This window comes from Corvus kubaryi, unplaced genomic scaffold (genome assembly GCF_017639235.1).
Source record: "Corvus kubaryi isolate FWS band 111438036 unplaced genomic scaffold, C.kubaryi_AGA036_p1.0 37308, whole genome shotgun sequence".
Classification (NCBI taxonomy): domain Eukaryota; kingdom Metazoa; phylum Chordata; class Aves; order Passeriformes; family Corvidae; genus Corvus; species Corvus kubaryi.
This window is the reverse complement of record NW_024581096.1, coordinates 11,699,004-11,715,367: the sequence shown is the minus strand read 5'-3', so window position 1 is coordinate 11,715,367 and position 16,364 is coordinate 11,699,004. Positions and strand designations below refer to the sequence as shown.

Genomic DNA, 16,364 nt, shown 5'->3' with positions numbered 1-16,364 from the left:
CAGGCATTTGGCACAGAGAAATCTTATCCATCGGTAAGATTTGTCCTATTATCATACAAGTGCCTTGTAATATTAAATGGATTATACTTAGAGTTTCCCTTTGAAGTAGAGACAGTAATTTTCAAGGTGAATAACAACATTTTAAACTTCTTGAGTTGGGTAGGGAACAATCAAAGAAAACTCAATGCAATTCACTAATAGCAGATATAATTTCTTTTTTAAAATCATTCAGTACAGCAGGACTATGCCTTTTTCATGGGAATAAAATACTTCTCCGAGTTTATTCTAAAAACTGTGGAAAAAAACCTGTTTTCTACCCTGAACAATACCTCATTTAGCATACAAACTGTTTTTTAAAAGGGATGTTTTTACGTTTTTGCTGCAGAACTCTCATACACAAATGAACATACAGGCATTACTGAATATCTAAATAATAATTAAATATAACCTATATAGGTGTACTACTGTGCCATTTGATGTATGGTTGGATTCTTTTTTTACACATTATATAATTAATTGGATAAAAGTCTAATACTTCTCAAGTCAGTCTTAAGACCGTTCAGTATCCTTAAGCCAAATCTCTTATTTCCTGTATTTTGTTTGGCAAAGCATAGTGGATGCCTCTTAACTAATTTAGAAGTGACTCCTCCAGGTCTTCATGCTGATAACATACTTGCTTCTTCCAATTGTCAATTATTTGAATAATACTTTGCTGTGTCTCCTAGACATGATATTCTGGGTTTCCTTTTGTATTTATGCAAGAGTGATGGATGTAACTGTGGCAAAACCATAACCTATGGTCTCTGTGGTATTAGAAATAGGCTGGGGATGGTTACATTCCCTTGCGAATTTTGTGAATGTCAAAGAAATTAGAATAAAATCAAACTAATAGTTAATGGGCTATTATATTAATAAAAGATAAATTGTGAAAATGAAGACTTCTGCTATACAGGTGAACAGTTCTGATGGTTATTCACAGACCTCAGGAAAATAAACTATCCAAGGTGAAGTCAACCTAGTAATATTTCTTTACCCCTTGTTTTCGTATTTAATGAAAGAAGCAATGTAGGATCATTCAGAGGCTTTTAGTCACCTTTGCCTTATGACTTACCATCATTGCACACGGTTCAAGCAGGTATGCAGCTTTCTCCATGAGATTCTATCTTCTGATGTGTGTGTTACCAGGCATGTACTAACATCTACTTGGGAGAAAATGGAGGTTACTTGCATACCATTCACTATCTTTTAATGTTTATAGGAAAATATGATTATATGCATGTCTATTATTTATTTTTGTGGTCTAGACATAAATTCAGCTGTTGGGCTTTTTTGTCTACAGTCTTTAAAATGAGAGAACTCCTAAGTCAGCATTCCCAATTGGGATCTCATATAAAGTCAAAGGCAAAATTAAAACATGGTGTATGAGAGGCAATATAAATAACCAAATAAATAGATTAAATTCCCATTTGGATTGTATTATTGCCAAGTCTTTAATATTAATTTAAATATGAATTCTTATACAAACAGAGGACTGAAAATTTTGCTCTGTTTTGAATTTGCAGCAGTTATACAAGAAAAAATATTTTATGCTTTCTCATTTCTTTACAGCTTGAAGCATCTGACATTAAAATTGACACAGTTATTTTAAAATACACATTGTCCCTAAAAGGTATATAAAATAAATATGTATGCATATGATAACAATTCAACTCATGAAATTGGCAAAGCTGGAGAAGATTGCATCAGCAATAAGAGTACTATGCATTAGTATTTTTTGAGCTGTTATAGCAAGATGATAATGAAATTGAAATTCCAGTCCTTAAAACTAGCCCACAATTTTTTTTCTGTGAGTTTCAGGTATTCACTGAATATAATGTTGTCACAATGAGGTATCTTTTCCTAACAAAAACATTTATTTCCTGAAATCCCTTCCACAAGAAAGATTCACAGCCAGTCTTTATAAAGAGCACAGTTTGAACACAACATTTATGAGAAATATTAAAGCTAGAGAAATTTTATAAGGGTTATGTGCAAATATTTTCACAATTCTAGTCACAGTTCAGTTTAACAGACAGGTTGCTTTTCCTTCCACAAAATTGTGAGAGCTTGGAATTTAGTTTTTACAGAGACCACTATTTTTAAATGCAAGTGAACAGGGATTAAATTCTGTGCTATTCTTTCAAATATCTTTGTCTGGTAAATTGTAACAAAGCATTAAAAGCCCATTCAAGGCCTGATACTAATTTGTCCTGCACATTGCAGAGACATTAAGTCTACAGTTTATTTAGTAACACACATCCAGATAGTGAAGGAGAATAGGAGTGTAGAAACAGTGAAACCGAGGTCTGCTGGCTCACCAAGGATTACACAGCAATTATAGAATCAAGCAAAGATTCCACTTGTGAATACCAATACAACACACTGTGCACTAGACAATACCGCTTGTCCAAACTGTTGATGGGAGTAACACTAACGTGGTGCAAATGAGTCTTAACCACTTACCAGGATTTTGTGTGCAAGATTCTGTACAAACACAGATGGTGAGTCTCCTTCCAAAAAAAGAAGGCTGTACGGAAAAACAGTGTAAAAGGATGAGCAGAGAAGATTTACTTCAAAGAGGAAGAGCATTTTAACATGCAGATTGCATAATGTCTTCGTTTATATTCACTCCTCTTTCTAATTCAAATAATAACGTAACTTTTGCTAATGGGTTCTGGAAGACACAGAAGCTTCCCTGCCTCTATGGGGTTTCAATAACTGTTGACAACACTGAGTACTGCAGGAGACACAAGTGATTTTGCTTGGGGCAGACTCAGAGACATAAGGTTTTGCCCCGAAACTTTATCAAAATGTTCATAGTAGTTACTGCCACAAAAACTATAGAAAAGTATTGACAAAGAGCAGAAAGCGGGAATTTCCATGAATGGATGCTTCCTAACTAGCCTCAGATGTGCATACGATGCTTTTGATTTCAGCTATCGAAGGAATGCAATGAACGGTGCTTGCTAAAAGCATTCAGTAAGCAATAAAGGCTATCCCCTCAATGAGATAAAATAAAGGCGCACAAAGTCACTCAAGTAATATAACAAAGCACTCTCAGGGTTCACAACTAACAGACAAGTTGTAGCTGCAGTTGCTTAAAATTGCCTACAATGAAACAACTGTAATATTCAAACAACTGAACTTGAGGTATTCTCCAGGTCACTCCCTTACCTAAGTCAGGAAAAATGCAGCATCTGGACATTAACATATTCAATTGCAGAAAGGCAGTTTTTTCCCAGTGCTACCTGTGGATGCAAAATGTGGAAAGTCAGTGTTGTGAGATGTTGTGTAACCTTAGGCAAATCATGTTTTCCTTTTGTATCTCTGCTTTTTTTCTTCCTTCAGATGTAGTGCTGGTGAAGTGTTGTTTGGGGGTTTTTTATAGCTACTAGGCAGAAAAGAATATGACTACATGTGATGGAAAACTCAGCAGATGCATATAGCTCTTTTAGTTGTATATATTTAGGATTTAAACTAGGTTGTATGACAGGGGACTGTGATACAATGGCTCAGCCTCCCACATCCAGATAGCAGGTGTACACTGCCTTCTGTAAAGACATAATTCTAGAAAACAGTCTAATGTTATTACAGTTAAGAAATTAAGTTTTGTATTTGCCTTTCTAACATTGAAATGAGACAGTAAACAATCCATCAAGTGTAACTAGATGCAAATGCTATCAATCATATCAAACCCCTATCCTCTAGTAGTTTTTTTCATTTTGGCACTGGCAATCTCCTTTATTAACATATTAAATTAGTAGCAGTAAACATAAAGGGCCAGAATTTCTCTTTTACTCTCTTAACCCCTCACATCAGAGCACAACAGAGGTGTCTGGCATAAAGAGACTTGTGCATTACCTCTTCAAAAAAGAGGCTGTGAAACCAACATGTGTCTAGGTTTGTGAATCAGTAGTGCTTGAAGCTTCTAAGTAGCTCCTGTGTTCTCCTGTCTACTGGCTGAGAAGTGTACTGTGGAAAAAAGGCTGTCACCTACTACAAGGTCCCAGGTGCTGTCTCCTATCAGCTACAATATTTATGGTAATTTCAACAGATGGAAAGTCTCTCATTCAGGCAGAACAGACCTGTGGAGCCAGTTATCGTTATCTCAGGAAAAAAAGAAAAGGAGAGACCTAGCAGTAATTCCCTTTAATTCATTCTGCCAGAACAGACAGATAACCAGTGCCTCTGAAACCTCTTACTACTTACAGTTAAGCTGGAAGGTGAAAGCATTAATAAAAGTCAGTCTTACGCTGCTATGTTTAAGAAAAGTTTAAGAAACACAGTGTTCCTGATTCAGTTCATACAGTTCATACACAAAATCCAAGCAGTTAAGCAGTTGTTTGGTCAGTTTAGCTGAGCCAGAGCAATGTATCCATTTTCCAAATTCTAAAAATTGGCATATTTTCTGATTTTCCCAAAATTCTGATTTTGGCAAGGTCTAAAGAAAGAATTTTAGAAGTCAGAAAAATAAATAGTCACCAAGTCAATAAAAAGTTTTACACTGATCTCAGCTGACTCCAGTTATAGGGGAAAGAATTAACAAATTCTCTCTGAACAAAGCACTTCCTAGATTGTCAGTGCATTTGAGCTGCCTATGTGCTTGTATTAGGATCTCTCTGCAGAGGAATCCTGTAGATTAAGCCTCTATGAGTAGTATTAAGCCTCTATGAGTAACCAATCCATGGACATCCCGGGAGTGTATTATTTTTTCATTTATGACTTTCTTTTAATAAATAAAATATTATTTTAAAAGTAACTTACCTTCTTTTTAGGCAACTCTTCCCTCTCCCTTCTCCCACCCAAAGCTTTATAAGCATGTCGACATTGTAAAAGCTGAATCGCACAGCAGCTTTAATTTTATGCACTTGTACATTTCATGTACACATGAGTTCATGCATTCATGTAGGTATTTGCATATGCAATTTACATAACTGGATGACACAATTATTTAATTTGAACATCCACCTACTTTTTCACCCAAATAAAGGAAAACTCATGCTATATTTGTGTGTGTCCAAAATAGAGACCCTCTTAAAATGTGGGCATATAAATTGCTAAGTTAGTAGGGATCCAGTTATCTTGTAAACAGAATAACCTGTTGGGTTTGGCCAATTGAAGAAACATTACAAATATTGATCCATGTTCAGAAACAATTCATCTCAGACTAGAATCTTTATGGTAGATTCAGGCCAACGGCAGCTAAAAATATACAAACACAAAACAGTAACATAACTATTATAAAGACCTTCCCTTCAGTACCTGTATTTCTGTGTAAAAAAAAGGTCTGGCATATAACTTTCAAAAATCATTATTTGTATAGGCACTCAAAGGTGAAGAAATTGGAACCTTTTTATACTGTTATATTCCACAGCCTTTAAGGGAATGTGGGCAATATATGTTTCATAATTATGCCACGCATTTCTGAAATATTTTGGACAAATATTTTCAAAGTTAAAAAACTGAGTTTAAATAGCAGGCAGCTACATTAAAAAAAAAAAAGAGGAAGGAAACCAGGTAGTTTAGGAAGCATTCAGCACCTAGAAACATCAACTTTCATGTCAAAACACAGAAGAAATGATGTGCAGATTCTGAGCATGCTGACAATCAGTTAGGAAACAAACTATACCCAGCATTTTGCAAGGCATGGATGTTAGAAAATCATAATGAAATGTCATGAGTATTTGTACAAAAAATATATCTTTGGGTGGAACCTCTTCCTCAAAAACTGCTATGTATCTTAATCTGTGCCAATACTAAAAGCAAGGACTTCAGAAAGGTTCATAAAATTAAATTATAACTCATTATTTCTGAACCATTTCTGAAGCAATTTGGCAATAGGGGATACACAGAAATCTATCTTCACAAGAGCATAAGAGAACAATTCTAAGTGAATTCTTAGTCAGATCTGACTAAGAATTAAAATGCAATAGCAGCAGAGATTAAATTCCTGCATAAAATGACAGTCTGTATAAGATAACATTTGATTATACCATAAAAAAGAAAACTTAAGAAGACAAAGAGCATCCAAAAGCAGAAAATACACAGCAGTGTGGTTTTTGAAGTCTTAGGCTCTGTGAGCAGCAGTGCACAAGCAGCAGGGGTGTTCAAGAACAAAGTCTGCAATAACTAAAGATAGTGAAACTAGAAAACTCCTCTAAAATAATTCAATTTTGCTAGTGGTCCTTAACTGAAGGCTGATTTAAACTTCATTGCAAGTATAACTTCAGCTGCTGCCCAAAGTATTGAGTAACAGGTTGTTATACTTTTATTCAGTTTGCATTATGCATGCGATTCCAGCTGAATTGACAATAGGGAGCAACCTCCCACCCTCAAAGATTTAGTTTTGCTTTTATGCCTTAGTTCAAATGCATAACATCAACACTTTGCTTCCTGACAAAACAAAAATCAAAAACTGTTGAACGAACACATAAGAATTAAAGCATCTTGCCTGAGCACTGGTGGACCATCGTAAAACCACAGTCTCCTTTTAACATTTTAGTGGAGGGCAGAAGGACTGAAAATATATTAAAGAAAACTCAAAACACTTTTTTGAGTTTAATACGAATATGTGTTGGTTACAGAAAAACAGCAGACCTGAAAATGAAAAAACTCAAAAATACTACAAAATGTAAAACCAGCTAGATTATTTTGAAAATGCAAAAGACTTGGTTTTACATTTTGTACAGTAAAATGCCCAAAATGCAAAACCAACTCTCAGCATTTTGAGAATTAGGACAAGCATTTTGTTCAGGATATTGCAGATTGAAACTGTAAAATGAAGACATTGTATGTCTTCAATAATGAATGAGTCTGTGATAACATGACAGGTGAACTAGAATGGTGCCAAGTGCAAAGTAGTACACCTGGGAAAGGGGAACAGGCTACACCTATAGCACACCCAATCACAAGTTCTCGGATGGGCACTAGTACAGGCAAGAATTCTCAGACTCACTGTGAACAGTCCAGAGAGGGTGACAGAGCTTATTACTGGAATTAAGTTCTAGTAAAACACAAGGAGGAATTAAGCAGACTTCATTTTTTGGCTTAATAAAGATACAACCACAGAAGTTGCTGCAAAAGTCCACAGAAATCATGAATCCTTTGTAGAGGCTAAGATGGAGTAACTACTTATATTTATATATCCTAAATATTTTTCATAGTATAGGAAAAATAGCGTGTCCATTGAAATAACAAGAGCATGCATTTATATCAAAGAAAAGGAAGTACTTCTTCACACAAGACAAAATTCAATCATGTTGTATAGCACCACAAGCCAGAAGTTTATAGTTTGAAACTAAAGTTAGAGGCTTCACAGATACAGTAATCACTGGCTATTAAATCTGTGGAACTAGCAATTTAGCAAGGCCCTAGATCCCACTGCTCCCTAGTTGCAGGGAGGGCAAACAAGGGCAATTAACTCTATCTTTTTATGTTCCTCACAGTCTTTCAGAAGAACCTATTGTCAGATAAATGTGAAGACAAACGAGTTGGCAGATCATCGGATTAATTTATTTCCCAGTTTTGTTTTGGTTTCGCTTTCTTTAGAATTTCATATCAGATTGATGGGATCTCTCTGTTTTCACTTGCTAAGATTTCACTGACCAATTACTCTGAGGCATTGACTACTGTCTACAGTTTCAGCTTTCTTTCTGACACACAGCTCTTCAAGAACCAGTTCAAAACCAAGGGAAAAACCATTCCAGGATTTAAGAATCATCTCACTTGTCAACAGACATTAACTCACTCCATTGGCATGAAATTAGACTTCAAAATAAAAGAGCTAAAGCAAGACATAGGTCAAGGAAGAGGGAAAGAAATAAGCACAACAATATCAACAGCTCTTAATTGTCCCACTCTAGGGAAATTTACAAATAGCAACAGTGTAAGAGCCACTATCAAAATGTGACAAAAAACAGCCAGAAGATTGTGAAGAGTTCCACATAGTTAGGTACACAAAGGTTCCTTTCCAGCTTTATCAGCTTACACTTTCCTACTCCTTTCACCCCCCTAGCTCTTCCTTGAACACCATGATCTGCATCCTCATTTCCGACATGCAAATACAGCACAATTCTATCTTATTTTCTTCCTTGTCAGTCTGCCTTTGCTGTAACTCTTTGTGAAAACTGGAAGAATCTAATGAAGAAAGTTCCTCAGGCTGGATTTTGGGAACACCAGGAACATTACTGGAAGTACTTGCACAGCAGAAGAATTAACATGTATCATTGTTTCTTCAGCACTGTGAAATGTGACAAAGTACGAAGTACTTTCTGAATAACTGCATCAGCTACACAGGTCATTGTAGAACACGCAGAAGGTTGTCACTTTCAGAAACAAGGTTCTGTGATACTATCGTCTCTAACCTTGTTTTTGCTCTGATTTTTTTTTCTGTTTTTTGATGATGGATAGTTGTTGACCTATAACATATTATTTCCACTTAATTCTCAAAGCTAATTGCTGTATCTCCTACCTACTCTCCTTCAGACATGTATCTGGATTATAAACTTCTGTAAGGCAGATCCATCATTATCATCATTACTGGAGGCAGAGGTGCTGAAAGCCAGTGTCTTGACAGCATTGGTGGAAATTCCACCTGAATTCTGAGCAATGGAAAATGAGGAGAGCCGCTGTGGACTACAGGACCTACATGACTCAAGACTTGGGTCTGGATTCCAGTAAGATGTTGGATTGTCTGGAAGAGGAGGAAGGCTTCCCAGACAATTGTTCATCCTAATATTCCAGCCACATGTCACAGCTCTCAATGGTGGAGAATAAGAAGGAGAAAACGGAAATATTCAGAACAAAAATTTCTAAAAATTTGTTGAGACTACAGATATAACTAAGGACTAGCAATATCTGGGGTTTGAGTTATATGTCAGAGAGTCACAAAGCAGTTCCTGCATCTGCTAGAATTCTTTTCATCCAGACACTCCTGGTAGTGCATTATTTTTTTCTTTACTTACAGGTTGTTCCTGAATATATTCTATACCCAGATCTTAAGGAATGAACGCAACAAAATATAAATGATACTGTTGTATATGGTGTGGAGAATTTCTCAAAAGATAATCATTGCAAATATATAAGAGCTGACCTTATCGATAGGATTGCTTTCTAGTTCAAAGTTCATTTTTATAGTTGTTAGCCTTTCACAGAGACATGGCAGCACAGGGTAGAATATCTTTTCCTTATTTCTTTGTTGCCATGTTGTCTCCGAATGAATGCCTGAGACAGTCACGAACATGGCAAAGTATTTGCCGCAGCCTAGAATCTCCTCACAGAATTGACAGTCTTTTTTAATTGGGTGGAAAGTATCTTGGTGTAAACATTTTCAGACTCACACAGTCAGATCTTTTTTTCATCTCACAGGTGAGTCTAGGGTTCAGCTGTTACACTGCTGAAGTTTGATGAAAAACTCTTGTGACATAACACCAGTCCCAGAAATGAGTGGGGTTTTGTGATGGTGGCTTATGCCAGAAAGCAGCAGTTTGGACTAAGTCTGGACATACTCTGCCACTTTTATGCACTGCATCAGATAGCTCACTTGGCCCTCCCTGATGGCACATTTCTCCATGTCACAAGGCCTTTTTCCTTTGATTCTCTCTCTTCCCAGAGAGATCTGACTTGATTTGACTGAATGATGCCACTGATACACACTGCAGCAAAGCTACATAAATTTACCTAAACTCCAATCTATTACTCTCTGCAAGGCAGCAAGTGCCATCTGGATTCCAGAAATGGAGAAAAAGAAATTTTACAGGTCTTTACCTGTCCTCAAGGTAGTCCTTTCTTGAGTTATCTGTCTGTTTCTCAGGTCAACAAAGCTTGCATTTTTAGTGGTTTTGATCTTGGACAAACGCACATTGCACTTCCAAAGGAAAGAGGGATATGTCCAACCAGTACAAACACTGATTCCTCAGAGGTTTGCACACTTAGTAAAAAAAAGCAGTTTGGTACTTCCCAAACTTTCAGCTCCAGATAGTGTGGGCACAGTCATACATTGCAAACTAGCAAGAAAATCACCTGGAACAGCAAGCTCATAAATTTTGGTTCATTGGGTCACCAGATACAGAAGTTCTGTGTATTCCTTCTATCAACAGTATCTTGAAAAGACCTTTTTCTCTGCAGGAGTCTATCAAAAGAAGATATAGTAATGACAATCTACAAAGACACGTAAAAACTATTGGAATACAGAGAGACTTGTGCAAAAAAAAGAAAAAAAAAAAAGGAAAAAGAACTATCATGCAGAAAAGAAAAGATAGTCCTTTACAGTGTCTCACAGCTGAATAGCAATTCAGTTCTAATACTGAGGGATTAACATGCAAATAAAGAAAATTTAACATTTGTGCCAACAGAAGCTTTCAGATCTTAATGCCGTTCTTAAAGAAACATCATCTCTGGAAGTCAAAAATCAAAGCAAACTAAACTCCAGACCTCCTGGTTGTAAAAAGAATCTCACAAATAGATCCTAACTATATTCAGAAAACTCAAGAGTCACTCAACAAAGAGCATTTGTTTGAAAAAATTTTGGGGTTTACCATATTCCAGTATTTGGAGAACATGACTTCTGGTTCCTGATTGATCAGATCTGGTATTAATCTTCCAGCAATATTCATCTTTACTTCACTGAAGAGATTGAAGGGCTTCAAGTGCACACAAGTTGTGAAGAGGTTTTTGGACTAAGTACATTAACACAAATATTTATTTAGATGCCTCAGCTCATCACATTTTCAGAATCAGACTTTGGTTTGTTATAATTGTATACTTAAACAGGATTAACTCTTTTTCAGGTAAATGTGTTTCTTCATTCTCAGACAATGATACAAGTAGCTCCTTACTGGTGGTAGATAAGAAAAAAATAAGTACAGCATAGCACTAGAAATATACTATCTGCACCACAGTTAAAAAAATAATTCTGTTTCTTTCCTTCATAAACAGCTCTCTCAGTACTAGAATTTTCTCTTTACTCACATGAAAAGCTAAATACTTTATTCTGTTGTTTCCCACCCACTTCTAACTTATTTCTGAATACTTAGATAATATCTGAGCTTCTCCAGTGAATGTAGTTTCTTTTCAGAGCTAGGGAGAAAGTAGGTTTTGGTCAAGAGTTCATCTAATGAATGGCTATTTCATTAATGAATACATTCTTGCACTGAAAACTAGCTTTGTCCAGATTTTAAAATTTCAGTATGTCCTAATTCCCCAAGTCTGAAAACCAAGTTAGAGAACATATGCTTACTAAGTCTGGCTAACATCTGTCTCATGGCTAATGAACCTGTGCAAAGGACCATCATCCATTAAGAAAATAAATCTTTCAAATTCAAGATAGGATGATAACTAGTTTGCTAAAAAAAAATAGGCTAGTTTTCTGTTCTACAGAACATCACAGTCCAGTAATAAGAGTAATTTTTAAAAACTCTCTTTTCTCTTTCACCTGTTTAGTTTGAAATCAGCTAATAATTTTCTTTGATACCTCTGACCTCTCACAGAAATTCATATTCTGAATCTTGCCAACAACCAGATAATGCCCAGATGGCAACTGTATAGCGCTTGAATTGTGGAAGCCAAACCCTCTGCTTCAGCTGTACTTAGCACTGCAGCATCCTGAAAAAAGTTTAATAATATTATTAAAAAGTACTGATTGCTACTGTCAGGCATTCCAGAGAAAGTATTAACTTCTTTCCTTTGCTTCCTACAAGTCTGTAAGGTGAAGAAATACAAAGAAAAAAAATGTACATCTTTGATGTTGCAAGGCTGTAACTGAATCAGTGGCCCAAAGTTCAAGAGGTCATTGAAACAAAAGAGAGAAAAGAAAGAAAACAAAAGCCTGTTCACATGAAACTCCAATTCCACACTTTCTTAATGAGTTCTCAGAAGAGCCTTAACATCATTACTGAATCGTGAAAAAGCCCCACCAAATTATAATGACAATTTAAAACACAATAGACTAACTGCGGCTAAAGTAATGACTCCTTAGTATTCGTATAGCATATTACCAGAGGACCTTAAATTCACAAATAGTAACTATTTTTTTCTTAAACTTGATTTGATTGTTACTCGTTAAATTCTTGGGGGGAATTTTGAGTGTAATTAAGTTCTGATTTACTCCTATTAGAAAAAGGGAAAATGTTATCATGTTATGCATTAAGATATTCTCATTTATTATTTAATGTATTAGCTAATGGATTATAAGTGGGGTTTTAAAATGCTATTAGTTCATAAATTTAATAATGTCTATACAATTTTTTTCAAATAATTTCTGCATCAGATCCCATTCTCTTTAAATAGACTTGGTTATACGTGATAAAGGAAGTCTCAGATTGTTTCTAGATTCTTTATCAACACAGGATTCAGTTTTTGATAAAAAACTTTATGTGGATGATTTACCAAATGCAAGTTCTTGTGATTCTTTAAAAATAAGAATCCAAAACGTAGTCTGTATTGTCTAATTAGTTATTGCTCTGCAGTTTCTAGTTCAAATAATGACTTAGATGCATGAAAGAGCTCTGTGTATTTCCTTTTGACACGGATAGATATTGTGTAGTGGTGCATCTTATTTGTGCCTGAACTCTCAGGGGAACTGAGGCATCACTATATGAGGTCCTGCATGAATGTCAGTACACACTTGGGCATAATGTCTTTCAAGACAAACCTCCCCAGACTGAGAAGATGTTATACCAAGATCCCTGTCATAGAGAGGTAACTCAGATAACTTATTGCTATGGAGAGCAAAATAGCAGTGGCACAATGGAGTTTCACTCAAAGAGATTTATGTTGCTATGATGCAGATAGCACCTCAACTTGGTGGAAGTTAAAATTATACTTGAAGTGTGAAAGCGGAAAAGTCAGCAAATGAAGTGTGAATCCATCAAGAACAGCACATGTAATCATACATAGTGCTGCAAAATAGAACAAACTGAAAAAAAAGCATGGCACATGGGGAGGAATGTAATAAACTAAAAGGATTATGAGGACATGTAAACACCAGCAGAGTGTGTGCAACACAGACAAAAGGAAAGCACTAGCTCCATGAGCAGCTCATGGAAGATCAGTGAGTAAAACAGCAGCAGATGAATGAACTGCCAGATTGAAAGCAAAAGGAACACTTAGAACTTTTAAGCTGGACACAGATGCACAAATCAGTGTTGTATCGCTGACAAGATTTATTAAAAAAAACCAACAACAACAAAGCAGAGCTATTGCGATTATTAATAAACTGGTGCAAGAATAGATAGTAGCTACTGCAACAACAGAAAACATGGAGGGTTCTTCAGTGAGTGAACAGTTACTAGTGCAACTTCAGATTACCCAAAAAAGGAAGTCTCACTATACATACCTAAAGGCAATGTTACTCTGTTTCCAAATTTTCTTAGCATTGCTGAATTAACAAGGAATGATCTTAAGGTTTTAAAAATTGTGCTAGAATTAAAAATCCAAGCAGAAATCCAAAGGCCAGGTTGTTGCCAGATCCATTAGTCACACACTACTATTGGTTCAAGTATGTATCAAGTCACGAATCCAACTGAGCAAAGCTTCCTTCCAAACGATGGCTGCTGCATGAACTCTATAAAATTAATTCATATAAGTGTCTCTTCAGGCACTTGTTACATATTCAAGATGTAAAAGAAGATTATTTTTTGCACTAGACTGCACTACTAGCTACTGTTCCCTTATGGACACCTCTAATCTCCCATTATTTTTTCAGTAGCAACTAATGTACATCCCAAGTGATTTAGTATAGTAAATAGTTTACAGCTTTGCCGCACTGTATAGAGCCAGCCAGATAACAGAAGCACTGTACATTTGTGGAATGTTGTTTAATAAGTGCTGCACATACAAAAACATGTCTGTGAAGAACTCCAGGCACAGCCTGCCAAAACTCAGACCAGCATTTTACCAAATTAAAAGTTTGCACATGTGTTTTGAGAAATTGCATTATGGATTTTTATGGAGCACTGAGTAGCGTGCTCAACACCATCCAGAAGGTAAATGTAACTGTATCGCTTGTATCTTGATAGGATGCAGTGCATTTCATGCTTAAAGCATGAAAGTATTTTTGGCAACATAGTCAGAATAAATGAAGACTATTATTTCATCCTCTGGGAATAGGATAAAAGTCTTACAACTACTAGCATATTTATTTCAGTCTTGCAACAACATGCGCTTTAGGATTTAAACTAATTTAATGTGCTTTGGCTTATCAGCTACCAAAATAAACTTGTTCCCTGATTGAACTGAAATAATTTACCACACTACATTATGCCTTTTCATAAACAAATATAGTTATTTCTTTCCCTCCATATAAAGAAAATAATCAGCTTTATGCCCAACATAAGAATCCCATTTCCAGGAAAGCTTAGTCCAAGTGTCTGGACATAAAAGGATGTCTTTTTAGAATTCCGCTGTGCAGGTAGCAGTAGTGTTTTGTTACCAAAAAAAAAAATTTCTGTGTTCCTGGGTCTCTGATTCTTGGCTTGAAGACAGTCGGTTCTTTGTACTCTGTTATTACAATGAGGTAACCAAAGAAAGAGAGTCTTGGTTTGAGACTGTCAGCTGTTACTAATCACTGCTCCATGGCTTGCTGTGAATCCCTGCTTGCATCTCCCTCCTGCTCTGCTTAACACACATAAAGAAGATAAATTACTCCCTAGTTTCCCTTCAAAAAGCATATTGTTTGTCACATTCCAATACTGTGAGGAAAAGACAGAATAATGCGAAGAGTTAAATGAGTATCTCAACAGCCCCACAGCAGGGTCCTTCTGAGGCAGATGTGTTTCAGGAAATGTACTTTCCTACTGGTTCTTCAAATGTATCCTGTTACATTGCAAGCCAACTCTACTTTTCAGAACAGAAGAGCATAATCCTGCAGGAGTTTTCATGTAGTAATGTAAGCATCACTGACATTCAGTAGATGCACCAAGTGTACCATATTGACTTACTTCATTTTACCAGGAGGTGTTTATAAATATTTTAGCAACAACAAGCAGAGCGTGGGGTGGTTTATGAAATTCTTCCTTGCCCTCAGTGACTCATACTGACAGAGAGAAGAATTTAAAGGGAAGAAACACAGAACATTTTGCGTTGGAATGGACCTTTAAAGTCATCTAGTCCAACACCTTGCAATCAGCTGGGACTGCTTCAGCTAGATCAGGGTGCTCAGAGCCCTCTCCAGCCTGACCTTGACAGTTTCCACAGATGGGAGAGCCACCAACTCTCTGGCTGAGAGTGTTTCAACTCCCTCATTTTAAAAAAGTTATTCTTTATGTTCAGTCTCAATCTCTTTAAAACTATTACCACTTGTCCTGTAACAACAGACTCTACTAAAAAGTTAGTCCCCATCTTTCTTACAGGCCTTCTTCATGTTCTAGAAGGTGCTAAATGGTCTCCCCACAGCCTTCTGCTCTCCAGACTGAACAACCCCAACTCTCTCAGCTTGTCCTCAAACAGGAGGTGGTCCATCCCTCCAATACCTTTGTGGCCTCTGGACCTGGTCTAACAGCGCCACGTCTTTCTTGTGCTGAGGACGCAACAGGTGGATGCAGTGCTCCAACCCCCCCACAGGTGGGTTTCATGAGGGCAGAGTGGAGGGGGAAAATCACCTCTCTTGACCTGCTGGTTATGCTTCTTTTGCTGGCTCATGTCCAGCCTCTCACCCACAGCACCCCCAAGTCCTTCTGGGCAGGGCTGCTCTTGTTCTGTTCATGCCCAGCCTGTGCTGATATCAGGGGTTGCCCTGACCCAGGTGCAGCACCAGCACTTGGTCTTATTAAACCTCATGGTGCTCCCATGGACCCACTCCTTGAGGTTGTCCAGGTCCCTCTGGATGGCATCCAGTCCCTCAGGCAGGTCAAACACCTCTCTCCTTGGTGTCATCTGCAAACCTGCTGAGGGTACACTCAATCCCACTGTCTGCATCATTGATGAAGATATCAAACAGTGCTGATCCCCCCACAGATTCCTGAGGGACCTCACTCATCACTGATCTCATCTGGACATTGAGCCATTAACCAATCAAATTATTTGTGCACTGAAACAAGCAAACTAAGATGAGAGCAAGGCAGCGGAATACCCAAACATGGAAATTGTTAGGATAAAAATCGCTGTCGGTTTAAACCTCAAGCTTAGTAAATTTTTAACCAATACTTTAGACTATATTTCCCTGCTGTATCAGAAGGCTAAACTTGATGTCCCAGAAAATACTTTCCAGCATGGATCACTGTCATATTTTTTATAACAATTAAAATGCACTGACACCAAAGAATAAGTTTCATAAAGTAAGCTATTCTACTGAAAGAGCACTATCAGTGATGAACCACAACAGAATGGTC

At 36.8% G+C, this 16,364-nt stretch overlaps 1 protein-coding gene and 1 long non-coding RNA gene across 4 annotated transcripts in view; one reads left to right on the top strand and one right to left on the bottom strand.

The window, feature by feature from the left end:
* The window catches only part of SLC1A3 (solute carrier family 1 member 3), a 62,846-nt gene that overhangs the window by 21,746 nt on the left and 24,736 nt on the right, over positions 1-16,364 (top strand). The window lies entirely within an intron of this gene.
* Positions 1-16,364, bottom strand: part of LOC121664864 — a 90,050-nt gene that overhangs the window by 60,159 nt on the left and 13,527 nt on the right. The window contains exons 1-4 of one of the 3 annotated variants that reach the window (XR_006016158.1): positions 4,804-4,996; positions 3,214-3,287; positions 2,503-2,566; positions 1,112-1,199 (exon numbers count right to left, since the gene is read on the bottom strand). This is a non-coding gene — a long non-coding RNA (uncharacterized LOC121664864). Of the gene's footprint in view, positions 1-1,111; positions 1,200-2,502; positions 2,567-3,213; positions 3,989-4,803; positions 4,997-16,364 lie in introns of those variants that run through there. The other 2 variants (XR_006016157.1, XR_006016156.1) reach the window with 2 other exon arrangements.